Source organism: Heloderma suspectum, chromosome 2, assembly GCF_057233095.1.
Source record: "Heloderma suspectum isolate Gila_16-S chromosome 2, 16-S_ref, whole genome shotgun sequence".
In the NCBI taxonomy this organism is placed as follows: domain Eukaryota; kingdom Metazoa; phylum Chordata; class Lepidosauria; order Squamata; family Helodermatidae; genus Heloderma; species Heloderma suspectum.
The window spans coordinates 43,722,808-43,744,482 of NC_139459.1; the positions used below are offsets into that span (position 1 = coordinate 43,722,808).

General features: G+C 40.6%; 1 protein-coding gene across 5 annotated transcripts in view; it reads left to right on the forward strand.

Moving 5' to 3' along the window:
• Nucleotides 1-593: 593 nt before the first annotated feature.
• ERBIN (erbb2 interacting protein) overlaps nt 594-21,675 on the forward strand; it is a 143,110-nt gene continuing 122,028 nt past the window's right edge. For 4 of the 5 annotated variants that reach the window (XM_084833367.1, XM_084833369.1, XM_084833368.1 and 1 more), the window contains exon 1: nt 1,249-1,338. The gene's annotated coding sequence lies outside the window, so the exon portion shown is untranslated. Of the gene's footprint in view, nt 1,339-21,675 lie in introns of all 5 variants that reach the window. The other variant, XM_084833372.1, reaches the window with a different exon arrangement.

Here is a 21,675-nt window from a genome sequence, read left to right on the forward strand (position 1 = left end):
GGGCTCGAACTCTCTCCCATCGCCTTTCTTCTTCTTCTTCTTCACCACACGCACCCTAACCTGCTCTTCCCTCCTTCACGGCCGCCCTCCGTAGCAGGGGCATTGGCTGTTGCTAGAGTCTCCTCTCTCCGGATTGGCTAAGCCGCGCTGCCGCTCGCTTCGCCCGTTTCCAGACTTGTTGTCTGGCTCTCTGAGGCGGAAAGTCTGAAGGGGAAACTAGCGCAGCTGCGCGGTAGGGGCGACGGAGAAAGAGAGTGTGGGTGTCAGTCAGTCGGTCACGCTTGGCCGTCTGGGTGGCGCTGCAGTGTCTCTCTCCGTGGCCTGGGCGGCGGCAACAGCAGTAGTAGTCGTAGTAGCAGCAGTAGTAGCGTAGTAGCTCCCGCCGGCCTCGTGTATCGTGAGCGCCCTCCTCCCTCGGTGTCGCCTGCCTGCCTGCCGCCGCCCTTATCCCTGGGGAGCGCGGAGCAGACACCTCAGCGGCTCGCTGGCTGGCGCCCAGAGAAGCGAGCTGCCAAGCGAGAGGGGCGGGGAAGCGGAGAGGGAGGAAGGGGGACGCGTGGAGAGGAGGAGCCGTGTGCGCGAGTGTGTGTGAGGGGGAAGGAAGGCGAAGGCGAGCGAGGAAGGCTGCAAGGGGCTTGTTGCGCTTCCCGTCTCGGCCTCTCCTCGCACATGCCCCTGGCGGCGGCGGCGGCGCGGGGCTGCGGCAGGCGCTACTACGGCATCCACGGCCCGGCCTACTGAGGGGACGCAGAGAAAGGAGAAGCCGAGGAGGAAGGGGGGGGGGCGCCGACGACGGAGGCGGATTCGCAGCTCAGCCCTCCGCCGCGGGGAAGGGAAGCTGGGCTGGGCTCCGGCGCAGGCTTTGCGGGCCCGCTGCTGCCGGTTGCCCTCCCTCCCGCGGCCCCCAGCGCACGGCACCCCGGTGTGGGGCAGGAAGTGACTCTTCAGCCGGGGCTGGGCGGCGTTTGAGGCACCTGAAGCCGCATATTTGTCACGGCGGAAGGGGGGGGAGAAGCTGAGGCGCACGGAGACCGCCCTCCGCCCAGCGGCGAGCGAAAGGGCAGCGGGAGGGAGGGAAAGGGAGGGGAGGGAAAGACCCCCGCCCACCGGCACCCCAGCTCCTTCGGGCGCTCTTACCAGGGCCGCAAGCTTGGCGCTGCTGTTGCCCTCCCTGCCGAAAGCTGCTGCATCCTCCCCCCCCCGGGGGGGCTTCCCCCCCTTCCCTTCCCTTCCCTTTCCTTCTTGATTGGCGAGAAAACTTGATTTGGATTTAAAACATCGCTGGGTGGTGGAAAAACCCGGTGCAAATGGAGGATACGCGGACGCCCGAAGTGTGAGGTTGGTTAAAATAATAATTAAATTTGGAGGGTGTGTGTGTATGTGGAGTTTCTGGGCTAGCAGTAATTTCTCTTTTCTTTCTTGGTGGTGGGTGGGAGTAAGGGAACGAGTTTGTACTTCGTTTTTGAGATCGTGGTCTGCCTTAAGTTCTCTCACTTTTATTTGCTTTTTCGGCGTGTTCCTGGATCGTGAACCTGGCTTCCCGTTTCGTATTTTGTTGCGTGTTTTTTGTCTAATCGTTACTTTTTGCAGTTTGTCGCAGAGGAGAGTCGGTTTGGGGGTGGGGGTTAAAGCTTCTCAAACAGGAGTTTCTTTGTTCCACAGCAGAAGGTATTGAAGTGAAACTGCCTGATTATGCATTCGTGATCTTAAAACATGTCGTCTAGTAGAAACAGTTGCTGAACCGATAACTTTCTTCATTTGCGAGCGCTCCAGTTGCACAAACAACGGCGATTCTTTTTCTCTTGAACATTTTGTTAGAAGAGCTGCAGACGTTATTTTTTGAAGATCGATGTCTTTCTCTTAATAGGAGGCTATCTATAGAGTAAGCACGTCGTTTAGAAAGGCCTGTTGGAGTACATGCGAGACTTAACAAGTGTTTCCTCTTTCAAAACCTGTGTAGTTAGAGTACTGGAGGCATTTCTCTTGTATGCACATAAAACAATTTCAGCATATCTAGTTAATGCCTGTTACTGTTAACAAGTGTGACTTAATTTGAAATAGCCTGCCTGATATCAACTTTTTCTTTAATAGTATCCTGAAGGTGTGAAAATGGCTTGTATCATACTTATTACTCTTTTGACTGCATATTTGGGTCTTGGTGTAACTGGGAAACTTCTGAGAATGGTTTCAGTGGGTTTTCATAACATTTCTTTAAAACAGCAGATTTTATTAGAAGGAAAATGAAATGCAACATGTTTGTTTCATGGTTTCACAACAATTTTTGTACAAATCTGTATTAGATACATTTGTAAACTCTGCACAACCCTGATAGATGTAACTGAAGCTTTAGTTGTCTAGACGAGATTGTCTTAATAACATCTATGTTTTTGTTTTCCTGATCTATATTGATGAGAGGAAAGGTAAATTTCTGCTGGCACCATTCAACTTTATCAATGAAAAATGTGTAGATTTCCTTAAACCACACACATGATCCTCAAAGACATCAGAAAAGGTTACTCTTGGCCACTTGAAAGGATTGAACAAAATAGATGGCAGTGAACTTCAACTTCCTTTTATGGCTTATGCTTGGCAGAAAAGCAGTGAAGTCTAAATAGAGTAATCCTTCCACAGAGAATGATCACTTCCAAAGCAGTGTTAAATTCCTAGCAATGACTTTAGATTCTAAAAGGGATAAAATGTATCATTGTATGACAAATGTAACTATAAGCCATTTTATTGTTGGTTTTGAACTGTTCCTTGCTCTTCTTGTCCTTTGATGTTGGACTCTTCTAAACTTAAAACTTCTTAAATTAATAGTTACACTATTAATGCTTTTGGCTCATGTTTATGCCATAACATTCCATTAATTTAATACAGATTTAAATTGTTTGTTGGGATTATTGCTCTTGGCTTTATATGATAGTAAACTATCTGACAGGCATTTGCATTTTCCCCTTTAGCTGATTGGTTCAAAGCCTGCCTAGTAGTATTTGTGTACTACATTTAAGCAGTGGCATGTGGAAACTTTTCCTAGTTTGCCTTTTTCAGCTGGATTTGTTAGCTTGGTCTTAAATGTTCTTTTCAGTACATCTATATAAAACTTTGCTTACATGAGTTGTCATGTTTTTAATTAAAAAATGGATAATCTCAGCTTATGCTTTGTAATATGAACTACATTTCAGAGTGTTAGCAAATTATTTGAGAAAGTAACTATCGGTGTTAGTGAGACTGTGGATCTTCAGTGGTACTTATATATAGGGTGTACATCTGTAAGTGTGCCATCTATTGTATAGATGTTGCCGAAAATTTTTTGGTAAATTTTTTTAGCGTGCATGCTTTTGTACAATTACATGCTAACTTTTTTCTCATGAAATTTTATTTTGAAATAAAAGTTAACAAACGGCAACAGAAGTGCATACATAATAATATATCCGGATCACTAAAGAAACAAAGGCATTTACTAATTATTATTACTCTATAACCGATAGGCTGTTTTACTGTAGATGTTCTATAAGCATAAGTAGGAGCTCAATACCTAATGAAAGAATAAAAATATAATTTATACAACATAGAAAAAGAGTGTGTTTGAATATATGTTTGTATGTTATTTTGTGTGTATGTGTTTATTAGTTAGAAAAAATATAGGCAACTGCACTTGGTTGGAATTTGATCAAAAGTCTGAAGAACTTTTTTCAAAATAAGAATTACTTAATTGAGGTTAAGGTTTAGCATCTCAAGGGTGCAATCCTATGGCTGCTAGACAGTGGCTAGATGGCCATAGGCTTCTTAATTTTCTGGGAACTGATCTTGGAGCCAGCACTCTGAGGTCAGTTCCCAGAAAACTGCAACCCCCCCCCCCCCGCCACCTTGTAGGCAGCGCGGTTCACTCGTAAGAGCAGTGCAGAGCTGGGGAAAAGGGGGCATTCCTGGGGGTGGAGAGGGAACTGTAGAAGTGCCATTATGATGCTTTCTATACGCCGTCCAGCCTTCCCTCCCACCCCGCTCTGATGTGTCCTGGGTAGATAGTCGAAAGCAGCTGTCTAGTCACAAATGCAGGGTGGCTGGAATGCAGAGGAGAGGATTCCCGCTGTGCCCTGCCTACCCTGCATTGGATAGCTGGCCACCTCTGAGTTTGGATGTGGCCAACTACCCCCATAGGATTTCACCCTAAATGGATTTTATGCATGAATTTCCAGGCTCGGTCTAGTTTTCAGTATAGCACACATACCGTTCCTGTCACTAGACTAGGGGTTGCAAGGATATCAGCCTCGTCAGATCTGCACTTGTCCAACTCCCTCTCCTAAGATCCAATAGTGCCAACTGTCTTAAGTGGCAAATAAGTATGCACACCTGGATGTGTATATAGCTGGATCGGGGCTTGTGTGTGGTACTTTGAAGCACCAAAAGTAGTATCCAGCACCAGTGAGTACTTCCCATAATTAAATCCTTCCAATCAAGGCTTGACTTTATAACTTTCAGATTTCATCTGCATGTGACAAACCGAAGCAAATTTTCATGTTAGCATTTGTAGTAGTGTTGGAAAAGAATTTAATTAACTTTTTGTACACATGAAGACTATATTTATGGTAACCTACCATATCTCCATAAGCTCTCCTCCCTGCCAATTAAAATATTGAGTGTCCTGCTTTATGCATGTTTTCATTAAGGGAGGAATGAGGATGTCTGCAAGTAGCAGAGCACTGTCGATTGTATTGCCATGGGTGTACCAAAAGAAGTCTGTCTGAGCTAACCTCTGTTCTTACGTCTCTTGAATGCTAGCAATCTCTTCAGGAGGGCTTTCGGATAATAGTGCTTGATGCCAAGCTGCTGCTAAAAGTTCTTAGTATTTCTGTTGGTGGTTTTAAAGGAATTTGTTGTTTAAACCCTTGTGAGCAGCCTTGAGAACAGGAGAGGTAAAAATATTTGAAATAAATAGTAATCTCCACACTTTCCAAGCTATTTCTCTATTTAAATTGAACCCCAGGACAGAGTATAGGGAGTGTGTGTGTTCATTCTATATGCAAAATGCTACTAAAGCAAGCCTCTACTTATCTTCAGGCACCAAATGCATGAAATATAAAAACATGGGCACTGAGTTAGACAAACCTTAAGGCTGAGATCAGGGGTGGGCAACTTGTGGCCTATGGATGCTTTGGTCTACAGATCCTTTCAGCACTAGCCAGCACAGCAAGTGGTGAGGGATGATGGGAGTTTTAGGCAAAAACATTTGGAGAGCCAACATCTAGGCCCACCCCTGACCTGCATAACCATGTGGTATCTAGGGAAAGCAGTTTGAACACATGGGTATAGACACAATTCCCCTGTTTGTTCCAGGTAGAGGGGGTAGTATTAACAGCTAGGGATGTCAGAGAATTCCGCCATGGATCTTGGTGAGGCCGAATGCCAGTGCATTCGGCCCCCCAAAATCCGTGGCGGAACGAAGCCCCCCGCCCCCCACCCTGCGAAAGGCGCACGAAACGGGACACATACCTGGTGCCGTTTGCGCTGCTTTGCGAATTGCGGCCGCCATTTGCTTCCCTATTTTTGCCGTGATAGGCTACGTAGCCTGTCACGGCAAAAAAAGGGAACGCAAATGGCGGCTGCCGTAGCCACCGCCATTTGTGTCCGCAGGCACCACACAGCGCCTGCGAATGTGCCTGGCCGGCGGCTCCGTGGAGTGGAGCCAGCCAGGTTAGGATTTCGGGGGGAGGTGTGGAGCGCCTTCCCCCCACCGCGAATCACCCCGTCAAAAAGGTAAGTGACTTTCGTACATCCCTATTCACAGCCCAGTCTCAGTGCACTGTAAATATAAGAAGGAGGTATGTAGGATCCAAGCCTTTCAGGGTTTTATATTAAAAGCAGAACCCTGGATTGTACCCAAAGGGTCTGTGAAGCCTGTGTGTACCCTTGAGTACTCTTGTAATATTTTCCTGGTTACTCATGCCTGTCAAGGCAAGTCCTTCTGTTCTGTACCAGCTGCATCCTTTAAAGGAAAGCTGTACACAGGTTGCATTACAGTAGCTAAGTCTTGAGGTTACAAAGGTATGAATGATTATTGCCAGAACTAAACGTGGGGAAAATACTACACCGTCACCATAGAGGTTGATGAAAAGCATTCAGGAAAGTAAGACAATACTATCGTCTTACTTTCATGAGTGACTATTGGAAGTCACATTCAGTAAATTCAGTGTTGGACTTGCTTCGTTTTTTGTCCAACTACAGTTTGTCATGGATGCTTCATGTATTTGCTGCAGGAAACACATTGTAACTGTAACAATGGTGTGCCCAGACCAATCATAATTGCAATGTAAAGTGTGGGGTTTCTTTGAGTATTAGAATGTTTAGCTGAATAGGATTCAACAAGTACAGCCTTGCAAATTGGGATGAAATATTTTTGTAACCTACATTCCCATGTGTCATTAAATATGTCTAGCTAATGCAGTCCAAGTCTGAGTCTGTTCTTCTTTTATGGGCTCATTCTTGCTTTGCCTTAGAATTTTCTTAACAACCCATGTGAGATGTAGGGTCTTATATGAAATGCAGATGATTTTAAATTTGCCTAAAGACAGAGACATGAGTACTGGCATGTGCACAAAAGTGTGCCTTTTACTAGTATTCAATAAATGCTGTAAATGAAGAAAGTCATATTTGATATTCTGGCCTATATGTTTTTCATTGGACAGCAATTAATAATATCCGTAAATGGGTCTGACTATAATTGTGTGCAGGGTAAGTGTTGAATTGCAGGTGACTAAAACACATTGGGTTGGATTCAGACCTGCCCTTCCACAGTTCAGATCTAGTGCAGGCTGGAAGAAAGGGGAGGTACTTTTTGCAGTTTCCTCCTTCACTGTACAGACTCCAGTACCACTTCCAAAACTGTTCTGGAGGGTCCCGCGACCCTTTGGAACAGACTGAGTGGGTGATGTTAATGATATAGTTAAGAGTGGTAATATGGCATTGGAATAGCAGTTAATCCCTTTGGTGTAAGAAGGCTACAATGAATAAAATGATGAGGCTGATACTCCAGATTATGCTGAGGGAAGGGGAAGGCAACATAGGGTCCAGAAATGGCTTGTGGGATTTTCTACACAAGCTCTTAATAGAATACTACTTTTAATTCTATGATAAAAGTCTGTTATACACTAAATATTTAAAAATGGAATAAACTGAGAAGATTCTGTTACTGAATACAGATGATATTTTCAGAATTTGGGACTTTTAAATCCACTTAACAATTTTAAGTGCTTGAATTAAGGTGATGGATGGCGATTATCACACCTCTTCTTAAATGTTTTTCCTCCAATTAGGCCTTTGAGCCCATCTAGAGAGCGTATACTGACAGGAGCTGGGCTGGGACTAGAGAGGCCATAGGATTCCTCGTATTCTGGCCTCTCCCCTCCCCCACCAGAACGCCCCCTTTTCCCTCCCTCTGTGGCTTGATTTCTTATCCTGGGAAGCAGCTGGCATGGTTCTTTCTGCGCCGGATGTGACAGGACGGGGATCAGAACTCATAATCCCCCTCCCAAGGTCATAGCAGGGTCTACTTCCTCAGGAGGGGGACTCTGAACAATCCTATGGTCCCTGGGAAGCTCCCCAGGGACCATAGGATTGCTCTCTGAGTAAGATTTATGTTCACATGCTTGACTATACCAGGGGTCTCCAACCTTTTTGGACCCATGGGCACATTTGGGAATTTGAGAAACTACTGTGGGGACCACCAAAAAATGCCTAATCAATGGATCTCCACTTTGGCATCTACCTGTTGTGTCTATGAATCTTAAGCTGCATCTTATTCAGCAAAAATGTTTGTTTCATGTTTATTGGACACTACAACATCTATTTAATAAAGGATTGTCTAATTCAGGTAATTGCTGGTAGTGCAATACAGCCAATGCTTTTTTAAAACATATTTTTTGGCAATGTCCAGTAGTTGCTTTTTTGGGGGAGGAGGTTATTACACAGATAAATTTTGTACTGGAGCAGGCTTTAATATTCACTGATGTACACACTCTTTTAAATTATTTACCTGCTTCATGGAAATTAACAAATGGTCAGCGTAAATGGATTCTCCATGCCTTTTTGGCAGCTAAAAGACTGATAATACAACACTGGAAGGATAAACACCCACCTCCTATAATGCAGTTGATTGAGGACTTTACAACGCTTTTAGTATTTGAGTGGCATATGTATGCCACCTTCAAATGGATATTTACTTGGATATTAGGCTTCAGCAAAAGCAGACCAATGTGTAATTGCTAGAAAGTTGTATTTTCATTCAAATCCATGTAGATATATTTACAAAAACAGAAAAAAACATTCTGGGTACTCATGTTGGGGATCTGATCGTGGACACCATTGGAAGTGCCTGTGGTGTTGGGGACTATACTGTCATAGTGGACATGCAGAATGGAGTAATTTTCATAGCAACACATTTCTTAGAGTGGGTAGGCCAAAAAGCAAGGTTTAAGACCTTCCAGAATGTTCATCCTAGTAGTGAAGAATTTTCTTTTATATTTTAAGGTAGCACTACAAACGTCTATACTGAGAAGTCAGATACATTCTTTTTTATTATGTAACAATTTCTTCCTTTACTTCTCATTGTATGCTGCAACTTTAAAGGTGCGTTGCTCCTTACTGTGCTGTGCATTTATTGTTGCCTTCCGCAGGCTGAACATTGATTAGAAAGCTTAAATAGTTAGTTTCTCTCTTAGTTAAAGAATGAAAACACTCTGTCCGCTCTGTATATGACTAGTTTCTAGGAGTCTGAACAGTTTTCCCAGTTCTGAGTTTTGCTTTGGCATTTGTACACCTACTGAATTCTATCTTGATATCATTTGGAAGAGATTTGTTAGGATGCTTACAGCTGTTCTGTAGAGTTGAACCTTTTTTTTAATGTCTTTTGATAACTGTTGGTATACACCAGCGTTCTCGTTGGACTAAAAATTCCACCATCCCCCAACCAGCATGGGAAATGGGACTTTTTTTTTTTTTTTTACAGCTTTGGATCAGTGTGCTGTTGGCTAAAGTGCTTTGTGAATTGGCAATTCATTAAAATAGTGTACAAACCTCTGTGTAAGTAATAATTCACATTGTATACTTTTTTCTCAAATTGGAAGATAACTAGTTATTCCTATGACAGGATACTCATGCAAATATATAGTGTGACAGAGACTCAGACAGAGAATATTCCCCTTTACCATTTTAGCATCAGAGAACAGTTCCCTTCTAGGAAGTGTCAAATTAAGGCCATGCTCTAGTCTATAGAACCTGCTCTCCTTGAAGAAACAAGCATCCAGGTGTGGAGCAATTATTTTTCTTGCTAAGCAGGTTGTGTATTAACTGTCTGTGAAGACAATGCAACTTTAGCCAAATAATGTGTTCTGCATGTGCAAACTGTTTTGCATAGCTAATTTTTTTCCCTTGTTAACATTTTAACAGGAGCCCTGTGAAAAAAGATTGAAGGGCTAGTAATACTGGCTCTGCCAGCTGTCTTGTTCCTATATGTACTGGGGACAAAACTAGATGTGGCAATGGCACATCTGTGTGTCAGGATTAAGTCACTCTGAATCCCTATGAAGAGATGGGATAAAGCTGTGAAGTGCAGGTAGCTAAACCTTTCCCCCACCCACACTTTCTCCCCCCAAATACTTTAAGGTGTGTTTCTCTTTCAATATAGTAGATGATACTAATCATGAATGGTGTTAGGATAACTGCATAGCATCATTTGCTTATTCTTGAAAAGACTACACAGGTTCTCTCTTTCCTCGTATTGATAATCCAGTTTCGGGAGTAAATGTTATTCTGATAATCCTAGGTCAATACCACACTAAGTTTTCATTTTTCTGATCTCAGTTGTATGTCAATCTCATTTTCTCTGGCCAACCCATCTCAGCTTGCCTAGAATCAGCTTAAAATGCCAGTATTACACTTGTACCAGCCTGCTGTTTCAACTGTGGTTAGGAGCTCAGATGCAGGCTGCAGGATTGCCTGCTCTCTCCATACAACCTCTTTCCATATTCCACTGTAACATCTAACATGCTTTGCTACACTGATTCTCTGTGTTCTGTGCACTTTTTCCTCACCTATCTTGAATGCTTCTAGAAGTACTTGTTGGTAAAGCAACTCCTAACATGATATGAAAGATCCACATATGGCAAGTTGTATTAAACGTCATGCAGAGTAAAGAGTTATGTGGGTGTAGCTTGCCACAAGGATAAGATAATGTGTACAAAGTTCCTTCATTTCAGAGTACAGAAGTGGTTTTCCAGCTGTTTTAGGTTGATAAAGATATTGATATGATGACTTAATTTTTTAATGCCAAAATGTATCAAATCAGTAACACACACAGAACAAAAATGTGGTTTCCGTGTTTAACTAGGGAACTGTATTTTCTTTATGACATTCTAGAGATGTAAATAATATTATTTTACTAAAATAATTATATGAAAGGAAAGATTTTATATTATATTGATTTGTCACATAAATTCTGTGAATTTTTCAACCAATTACTAGTTTTTATGAACTCCCAGAGAGCATTGGCTATTGGGTGGTATACAAATGTAATAAATAATACATAAATAAATAGTTTAGCAAATAGCAGAATCCTTTCTCCCTCTCAGTTCTTGGATATTTCAGGATGTGTATGCTTTGATCTTCGCCAACATGCATGTACACCAACATCCTTGTCCTAACCTGTTTGCTCATGTTGGGGGTTTTGCTCACTTTCTTCTTTTGTCTTATATTTGCTCCGTCTCATTCTGATCCACTGCCAGTGTGTTGTCCAGTGTAAACTTAGTACAAACTTGTCAGTTACTTCCTCAGTTCCAGAGACTTTTCCTCCAGTCCATGGTGGCTATCCTGTTGAGTTCTCTAGATTTCAGTCTTCTGTCTCATCAGTGCAGTGTCATCCAATATACTGAAGATGACTGGCTGCGTATTCCTTTCTTTGGATCCAGGCAAGGAGTGGTGTCCCTAAATGGTTGTCTGGAAACTGTTGTAGGTTAGATAAAGGAATAACTTAAGCTGAATCCAAATAGGACTGAGATGTCGATGATTGGTGTGTTTGCCTGACTTGGGAGTGGGTTCTTTGCTTGATTTTTGATGAAGTTATAATTCAATGCTTTGAAAGGTTGAGTTTATAGTTCAGTCTTATTTATTCCTTTTATTGTGGGCCCCTTTTTAGGTGCTGGCTTTGACCTTTCAAGCCTTAAAAGATTTGGATCTGTTGGGAATGCCTTCTTCCATATGAGTCTGACTCCTGAGCTTAGCTAGAGAAGCTCTGCTCTCTGATCATTTGCTTCATGTAAGGTTAGGTTTGTGGGGTTGTAGAATAGAACCTTCTCCATAGTTGTGCTTTCTCCTGAGAGAAGCCTACCTTAGATGCTTAGAGTTCTAAGAAAAAGAGCCAAGAGGTTTGATTTATAGAGTAGTGTTAGCAGGCTGCTTGGTGGTAGGGCACATACTGCAGGCTCCTATGATATTTGGCAACTATTGGTATGGTCACTTTAAAAAACCCAACCAGAGAAAAGCAATTTATCAACCTTTTGGAAATGTCATAATTTTGATTAGGTTTAGGCTCAGCACTCCCTTGATTAGTTTATCCCACCCAAGGCCACCCTTTTGACATTTGTAATGGTTCTTGCAAAGAGTTGTCCCCAACGTTTAGTTTATAGTCCGGAACAGCAAACAGCTGTTGACGCTACTTGAGAGTTTTCTTCTGCCCCCTTTGTGTCTTTGTAATGTTGGACCTGACGCACTCTGTCCCTTTGAATTTGTGTTAAAACAGTATAAGAAACTTGGATTTCAAGCCCTCAGTATTCCTTGCCACCCAAAGGCAAGGTCCCACTTGGCTGTAAACCCACTCGGTTCCTTGCCATCCACAGGCAAGGTCCCACTTTGCTGCTGAAATCACTTGGTTCCTTAGCTGCCCCACAGAGGTAGGTTATCATAAGCTTCTTACACAGACAACCAGAGTCTGGCCATCTACATCTCTGCTTAGCTAAAGCAGTGACTTTCTACAGTCCCTTTTTAAAAGGACCGGTTTTTCTTCAGTGAAATCTCAGGACTTACAACACACTCCAGCACAAGAAATGTAAACTTTCTGGAAATTTTGAAGCCATAAAAAAACCTGCTTCCCCGCCCCCTGTATTTTTGCAGGGGGGGGCAGGAACACGGAAATTTTGGGGGAAATTGAAAAATAAACAATACTTTTAAAAGCACTCTTTACAGAACTAAAGTCACTTTGTTGCTTTAGGACAGCCTTCCCCAACCTGGTGCTCTCCAGATACTTTGGACTTCAGCTCCTATCAGCCCCTGACAGGATGGCCACTAGTCAGAAATGCTGGACATTGTAGTCCAAAACATCTGTAGGGCACCAGATTGAGGAAGGCCGTTTTAGGAACGTAAAGCAGCCTTTATCTTCCTAAAGTTGTATTATGTATAACTTGGTTTACTCATAAAATTATCATTATATTTGAAAACTTTACAAAGTGAGCTCAGTACATTTGTAATTATTGTCTGAATAAACTATACTTTTAAAATGTAATATACCAAACATGATTACTTTTATGAGCAAACCAAGTTATACATGACATATTTTAGGTTCCTAGTTTATGTTTGACCAGAGGAAACATCAGCAAGTAATCCCTGAAACATCTGAATCATCCTAACACCCAGAAGAAGCAGGAAGAACTGGAGGCAGAGGAAGATAACTCCAGAAACACAGGACTCTGTAGAACAAAACCCAAACTGTCAAAAATGTAAATTTTCTTCCATATTATGATATGGTGACTCTATTCACATGTTGGGAAACTGAGCATGACTTGGAGCATCCCAAAATGTTTTTCAGTAAAATATATGCCTCATCAATAATTTTAATAAGAAATGGAAGAAGTAACTATTCTGAGAATCTTACAGAGAGGATTAAAAAACTTTCCCATGGCTTCATTATTTTGAGACGCTTCACATCTCTAGTCTTTCTATAAAAGTCTTCTTATTACATAGTTTTTAGAAATCATTGGGGGGAATAAAGGCTTTGTAACAATGTATAAACACCTTGTCTCCATGAATTTTTTGCCTCCGTGAATTTCGGCACCAAGGGCCACAAATAAGTCATGTGTTCCCCACCCCTGAGGTAAAAAGTATAGTGCACAAGGCCCAGAAATTGGAGTGTGTGAAATAACTGTAGGTTATCCCTGTCCTGACTTCCCTTTTGTCACAGGGACTGTGCGCCAAGGGCAGTCTTGATGCACAGACCACTCTTGTAGCCAAACCCCTGCATGATCTTTCTCTCCTTCCTATTCTTGCACGCTCATCCCTGAACCTTGCTTCCCCTTCTCTTTCTCTTCCCAGTAACGTTAGGGCCTCAATTTGCCTAACCCCAACTTCTGCAACTGCCTTCAGAACCATAAGCCTAATGCAGTCCAACTCGGACCATCCACAGACAATCCCTGTATCACAACCCTCATTTTAGCCACAGAGAGGATTCTTCAGCTAACTTCCCCACAATTGGAACCTGGTGCATGGATCTTCACAGTATCCCTTAACAAATGTGATTATTGGAATGTGCACAAGTTTGTACATGTATCTAGAGAGCACATTCAGTAACAGTAAATTGAAATATGTTGATTTCACTATATGAGGATTGTTTGTTATGCACACTCTTAATAATTTCATTTAAGCCATTGTTAAAAAGACGGTGTAAATATTTAAAAATTCAACATAAAACCCAGTAATTATGAGGGATTTGTTTGGAACCCTACTGGACGGAGGAGAAATTAATATATTTCTGAGTAATTATCTACATGTTTGTAGGGAGCTGTATTAGTTAGTTTGAGAACAGAATCTGAAATTTTAATGCCAGTTTGTCTTGAGGGATTGTTGTAGAGTTAATCTTCATATAGACTTGAAGAGGAAGGGATTTTTGGATGTGTGAAATATTACTGGGGGTTGGGGGAAAGAAAGGGTTATTGCAAATAAGGGTTATTGGCAGGAGAGGACATGGTTCTTTTCTCAGTAAATGCTTCAGTTCTTGAGCTGTCAAGCTGAGAAATATCAGCCAGTTTAACTAATATCCTTAGGTAGGATATAGTACAACTTCATCAGTGTAGAGGAACATGCCCATGGCATTAGACATGCCAGTTTAAAATATGAAGTGAGGTGTGTTTGCTGGCTTGTAGTTGAAAGCTAAGATTGCATAAATATTGTGTCAAGTTAAAAACACGATGTGCTCTGAAAGCTGCAAGTGTAACTGCTTCTCTTGATGATGCTCACCTTATCTTAAATGCTGAAGTGTAAATTTAAAATATTAACTGTAGTGAACAGAAACACATATCCATCACACTAAATTAGACTGACCTTTTATCTCCTTCGAAACAAGTCTGTGTAAAACAAAGTGGAGTAACTTCCTTTGAATAAAATAATGGTCTCAGAACTGAGATGAAATGAACTCTTTCTAAGTTTCTTCAAGAAATGTTTTTTTCTTATGAGGACAAAATTTTATGATGTATATTATCATGTGGGCTAGAGTGCACTTTCCTCTCATTATACTACTAGAGCAGCAGGTAATCCAGTGAAGCTTACTGACCTGAGAGCATCAAAGTAGCAAAAACTAAAATCGGAACAATTTGCCATCACTACTCTACCCTACGTTTTTGTGGGTGGGTGGTATTCTTAGTCCAGAAGAGAACTTTGAGTTTTCTCCATATTTGGGCTTATAGACTTAAGAGTAAATTTCAGAAGGGTAGCTGTGTTAGGTGGTTGCAGCCAAGGTACCTTTCAAAAGACTAATAGATTTTTTTGTGGCATAAGCTTTAATGGCATAGAGCCCACTTCATCAGGTGCATGAAGTATTTATCCTCCATTGGCAGAGATACTTACGTGCATGTACGCAACACATGTACATGCACAGAGAGAGAGAGAGAGAGAGAGAGAGCAAAACAGTGGGGCTAAAAGATCATGAAATGCAAGACGTGTAATTTGTCAATATGTATGTATGTTTCTGTATTATTATGTGTAGCCAACTGATAATACTTCCTGAATCTGATGATGTTGGCTTTACTCCATTAAAACTTATGGCACAATAAATATGCTAGTCCTTATGTTTCCATAAGACTTCTGGTAGCTTAGGTTTAGAGCAGGCAGGTAAAGTGAGAAATAGCTGTGTTTACAACTTTTCTTAATGTTTTCCTACCCAAAGTTCTTGAATATACAAAAACAGATAGAAGGGTCTCATTCTGTTTCTTTTTAAAGCCCATGTTACAGCTAACACCTCAGAGGTCCACCTGTCTTCCAGCATGACACTGAACAATGTAAAAGAAGAGGTCTTCAATTGTGTCTGTATGTAACCTCATTCAACAAGTTTTCTGAATTTGTTAATTTCATAACTACAAACCCATCCATACAGTCTCCATTTCGGATTCACTGTTCTTAAATAGCTCATGACGTAGACTTAAGTCAACTTGTTTGATTTTTATTAATACCCCCCCTCAAACCTTCATACTGTATGCATTTGCTCTTGAGAGAAGTGAGAAAGTAGTTCATTCACAGTCTGTTTTAGGTCCGACCACATGGTTTAGCTGAATGCTGAAGTGCTTTCTGGACCACACATTGAAAATAGCATGTTGAATCCTTCCATGTATATGTAATTCTCTGAACATGTTACAATCAAGGAATGGCTCTTTGCTGAATATGTAGCTGAGCTGCAGATGGCTTGCTGTTCCAATTGGTGGAGCTGAGAGAGAGGGAGAGGGAAAACAGAAGCCTGGAGTTCTCTTCAGTCATGAAAACACACTTCCATATCTAGTGAATTGATAAGGAGCTGGAGCTAAATGCTTATTGCCAAAGTTATCTCTTTCATTGCTTGTCTGCTGCAAATGTTAGTTCACTACAAAGAAGTATTTGTCAATAGACCTGTTGTATTCCTAGTGTTATACCAAGTCTGCTTTAATAATTGTCATTATATTTTTGGGTAAGTTCAGATTTCACCCTACAGGAAATATTCTGAAAGGATGCTCCTCAACTGAAATTTGTCCTTTGTCTCTTGCACTAAGCAAGTTTTAGTGCATATATATGGTATGTTTAACATCTAGTTTTAAAGTGGGGACTAATTTATATAGGACAAAATATGAAAATTCCAAACCTTATGGATCAGCTAGAATTAATTAGCATCAATTAATTTCAAGTTCATGCTTATTTTATAGCAGTGGTACTTGGTTTCTCTGCTTTTTCCCTGAAATGCTGAATGTAATCCCATCTCTCTCCTTGGTTTTTATTTTCCCCTTTTGGTTGCCATAAAAGATGTATGCAAAGAAACAGTTTGGGGGCCATTTACATGTTATGCAGCTATTAGAAGCTGTGCCACTTGGGAAGATTTACCTGTATGATTAACATGTTTTCAGAGACTTGTCTGCTGCATACATACTTGAACTTTTTAGCTATGTGCTTAAACATTTTAGGTGTATGCTGAAAAAACATACGTGAAACAGCAGTTCAGAAGGCTTCATGTTGTGCATCATACTGTGTAAGATACAGAATATGGTTTCATTTGTAGCAGCTGCTCCATTTTTAAAGAATCTATTGAGATTGGATAAATATCTCTGAGCTTCTGTTTCCATCATATTTTATTTCTTTGAATAATGAATACATCAGTAGTTTCGTCCTTTAAAATAATGTTTATTGGAGTCTTTTAGTATGTTTATATTTCCTCTATCTGTTAACTGTGTTTTATGTAAACTATTCTGGGAAACTAACTGAGGGATAGTATAAACATATTTATGATTAATAATAAAACAAGTACTTAAGACCAAGCTATTGAAAGAACAAATTTTATGTAATAAAATATCAGCTTCTACCGACTACTTTGACAACTTTTTCTTTCTGCATACTTTGTTTTGATCATAGTGAAGGGTCAAGCTTTTAATTATTTTTTCTATTACAGTTCCTTTGAAAAAGTTACTATAAAATATAAAAAAAATTGAAGTCATAAGTTCAAGTAACTAACATAAGTGGTCCTGAATATTGCAAGAGCTGAACTGTAATTCATTTGAGTTTTTTTTAGCTCCCATTTTCTGACTAGTTTTCAAGTGCATTAATACAGTCATAAGGAATAAAGCATAGGTGGGCAACTTGTGTCCCTCCCGATGTTTTGGCCTACAACTCCCATGATCCTTCACCATTGGCTATGCTGGCTAGGGCTGATGGAAGTTGTAGGCCAAAACATCTGGAGGGCTGCAAGTTGCCCATCTCTGGAATAAAGAGTTCCCTTTAAAAAAGAAAAGAAATCTGTGGTCCTTAGGTGTCTTGTGAACTCCTGAAGGTAGCAAAAAGCACTACATATGGTCCACAGGCTGCATATTGCCTGATTTTGCCACTGTCCTGTGATGGACTGTGTTTTTAACTCTAATGAGGTCAGACTCTACCCCTGCTGAAGGAGGAGGTAGACCATGTGCAAAATGGGTTTTTATGTTTGTTTCCATCTGTCATGGTTCTACAAATGTGAGTTCCCTTTTCTGTTGTATATGTTTGTTTCTTAAACCATTTATTTTGAACATAGGTAATTCAGTTTTCTGCCTCTACCCTCTTTGCTGTCAGAGCAAAAAGGAACAATGGAGAAATTTGCAAGAGGGAATCCATGTACAGTCAGGTCACCTTCTCAGAAAGTGCTACACTGTAGCAACTTCCAGGAGACCAAAGCAGATAAGTTTGCTTTAGAATAAAAACAAGTTTCAAGCAAGAGATCCCAGGTCCTTGCAGATATAGTGGCTTGGAAAGACTGCTGGATAGAGTCGGTTGGATGAGTGAAAGGATGAAAAGCTAAATAGTGCGCTTATATTATTTGATGTTGTTATATTAATATGTTCCCTCATTGTAGTTGTTTAGTGGGATGATTTTCAGTATGGGTCTTTAGTGTTGCATCAGAAAGAGATTTACAAGCAAAATGAATAAAACAGGAATAAGTCCTAGGTTGTTTATAACCTAGGCGTATTACAAGAAGTTGCCTATAATTTATTTTTCTTTCCTAAAAAGTAATAAGTAGAGCTGCATCCTCATTAAAGAAATGTTAAATGATTATTCAGACTTTGTCAATTAATTGGTTAATCTGATTAAATTTGCATATTTCCACTAAACCCAAATAATACAAATTTTAAATAATCAGTCTGACAATTTATTTTTTAATCACACTTCATTGAAATTCCATTGACATTGGTGGGACTTGGTTCTAAGTAAATATGCATAGGCCTTGGACTTTGCTCAAATTTGAGAAATATGAAGCTAAAGCTGAATTCATATTTTCACTGCAATAAATTAGTATTGTAGTAGAATGCTCATCTATAGACAATATGCAGGCAAGATTTATATTAACCATCTTACGGTTCAGTAAAAATAACAGATCAAATTTTCAGTTTTCAAACGCTTCCCTGCCTCCACAGTCTGCAATACATTCCATGTAGATCTCAGTTTGATAGCTTTGAAAGCTTGTGAAACTTAATTCATTCCTTTGCCAAAGGAAAAAACAGTGCAATACTATGCATGTCTACTCAGATGCAAGTCCCATTGAGTTCAGTAGGGCTTACTTCTACATAAGTGTGCGTAGGATTGCAACCTAAGGGTGCCTATTCACCCAAGCACCTAAAAATTTGCTGCTGATTCTAACCAATGCACTTGGAAGACTGGTCTGTGTAGTGCTGACATTTACACATCTGATAATAGAACACTGAAAAGGAGGTAATTTTTGGATATCAAGCCTTTTTGGATATCAAGCCACCTATGGTGGACAGTTGGTACTGCTTTACAAAAAACACTTTGAAAATCCAAAGTGCATCATCCCCCACCCCTTTGTTTCCAGTAACAAAAGAAAGGGATGGGAGCTTAATCCCAGAATATTTTTTGAATAGAATACCAGGACTTTACCTTAAATATGTGCAGTAAGAATGTATTTGAGCACAGAGTTCTTATTCCACCAGTCAATAAGAGGTAACAACTATTTATCAAGATCTAGGAATTGGGAGATGGGTATGCTTCTGGACCTGGTTTTAGAAGTTAAGGAGTACTGCCTCAGCTTCCATTCAAGCATGAATGGACATGGACAAGCATACTGACACATACCAGGTCCACTGGTATGTGTCAATAATAAAACTAAGTAAATGGAAGGTGTCTCTTTTTTGTATCTAAAATTAATTGCAAAGCCCCAGAACACCCTGTAAAAGCTGTTTCTAATGTCTTACCCTTCCTTTCTTATTCAGAACAAGACCCTTGCAGGCTTTTTCACTAACCTTTTTCATCACAGGCATTTACAATTGATCAGTGTCATAGTGTGAGTAAGTAGAAAAGAATTTAAAGCTTTAAAACTCCTCTCTCACACACATGCATATATAGCTTAAGGACATTTTATTGGCATGAATATAGCCAATAAAAAGAGTGAAAGCTGCTGCTTAGCTTCCTCTTCAGGCACCTGGCAGATTGGGTGGGGCACCCAGCTAGAGCTGCAAGCAGCCACAAAATAACAGGATTAGAGGAGGTGGAGAGGCAAAAGCTTAGCTTGGGGGCAGGCTCCAAATAATCAAGGCTGCATTTTTAATTGATCCCCAGCACTTTAATCAATCAATTTGATCAATTGATTAACATTGAAGCCCTAATAGTAAGCTGCTCTTAGTTGTTTAATCAAAATATTTCTAGAGCTGTAGAATTCAGGGTTATGGAAAGCCCAAGTTTGAATTCCCACTTGGCTGCAAAGCTCATGGATCGTCTTTGAGCCAGGTGTAATTTCTTGCTTTAATCTCCCTCAGTGGTATTATAAAGATAAATTTCCACTCTGCGCTCCTCTGAGGAAGGGTTGGCTATGTGTAATAAATACTTAGAGGAGTACAGTCTACTCGCTGAGACTATCAGCAAAACAGTTTTTTTTCTGATGCTGCTCTGTGTGCACAAATAACCAAAAAATGTAGGGTTTTCTTAGTATAGGTTTTCTCAGTTGAGGAGACCACATCCTGTTTTGTGGCTCTAAGATTTAGCGTCCCAGCCCTTTTAAAATGAAAGCATAGAATTAGCAGTAAAGCAGTCAACACTTAGAGCACTTCATGGCTGCTGCCCTCATTTGTTTGGTTTATAGACAGAATAAGGAAGTGCCTGTCAGTTTGATAGGTGATCTCCAGGTGGGATTGGGACTGGGCGTTATTGGCACAGCTGTCACTTTTCTTTTAAAAGAAAAATAAGTTTCTAGGCCTACTGGCTGTAGTGATCAAGCAGGTAGTATTTGAGAAATGCTTTTCTCAACAGGTAGAACACCTAATGCCTGTGCTGTGCATGTCAACATGTTGCTCCCTGATGGCATAAGCAATTATATCCCTTCCACTTCTCCTTACTTGCCTCAGCTCTCTTCTTGTGACTTGATTGCTGCTTGCTGCAGCATGCAGATTCAGCAGCTGCATGCTAAATAAGCATATTGTGCATAAGGCATATTTGTGAAATATACATCATGCCACTGTGGGGCACCAGTGATGTGTCAAATATAGTTAGCAGTGCTGTCCTGATTGTAGTTATTACTCTTTTGAATACATACATACTATAAAGACAATATGAGAACAGGAAACCAGTATGGTCAGAATGTTGGCCTAGAACCAAGAAAACCCTGGTTCAAATCCCCACTCAGTCATGAAGCTTACTGGGTGACCTGGAACCAGTTGTTATTCTTTAACCATCTCACAGGGTGAGGGTAAAATTGAGGGGGTGAGAAGCCATCTTGAGCTCCTTGGAGGAAAGGAATGATATAAATGTAATAGATAAAATACTTACAGAATGGTTTAGCACTCTTGTGTTGCACTATGGTTGGTTCGTTATATATAGAAGTCTTACATAAAGTAGGATAGAGGTACACTTTTGCTTGAGATTTTTTATGATTGTTTCACATGGGATGGCTTTTCTACACAGATATCAATTCAATATGTGCTCCCATCAGGTGTGACAAATGTGTATATATTGATCAGTTGTGACTTCTCATAGCATACATGGTGAAATAATGTGTAAGTATTGGTTCTATACACAACTGCATATGTATTTTTTCTTTCCAGCACAAAAGTGACATCTGTGTAGCAGAAAAGTCATGTGGGAGAGCAGCTTTCAACAAGCCCAGTCATCTTATGCAGTTAGCCAAATTCAGACTTCCATCCTGGGCTCCATTTGAAGTTGGAATCAGTTTCTTTTATTGTGGGTGATTTCACAAAGTGTGTTGCCTTTGAAACTGGTTAAAGATAATGTCTTATTAACCAAAGCTTGTAATTTTCTGATTATAGGTAACCTATGAAGGTCTTTTGGTGGGGTAGACCCAGGGAATCACAGATATCCCAGTTAATTATAACACCTTTTGCAAAGTGTATCTGTAGTTGAGCAGGGATTTTCTATTTACAAATGCTTTCATTGGTAAAATTGGCAAAGTATTCACAGTTTTCCTATCCACAATTGTTTAGATAACCAAGAATGAAGAGGGTACTGCAGGCATTGAAAAAGCACCTTGCTGCTTGTATAGATAAAACTATGAAATTCAGGATTATCAGTCTTTCCTTATCCCACCAAAAGCTGTTACCTTCTTGCCACTGCGAACCAGTAGCCCCTTAAATCCTCAGGTGGATTTAAGCTCAGGTGGCAGCCATCACGTCCTTGCCAGGAGAAAAAAGCAAC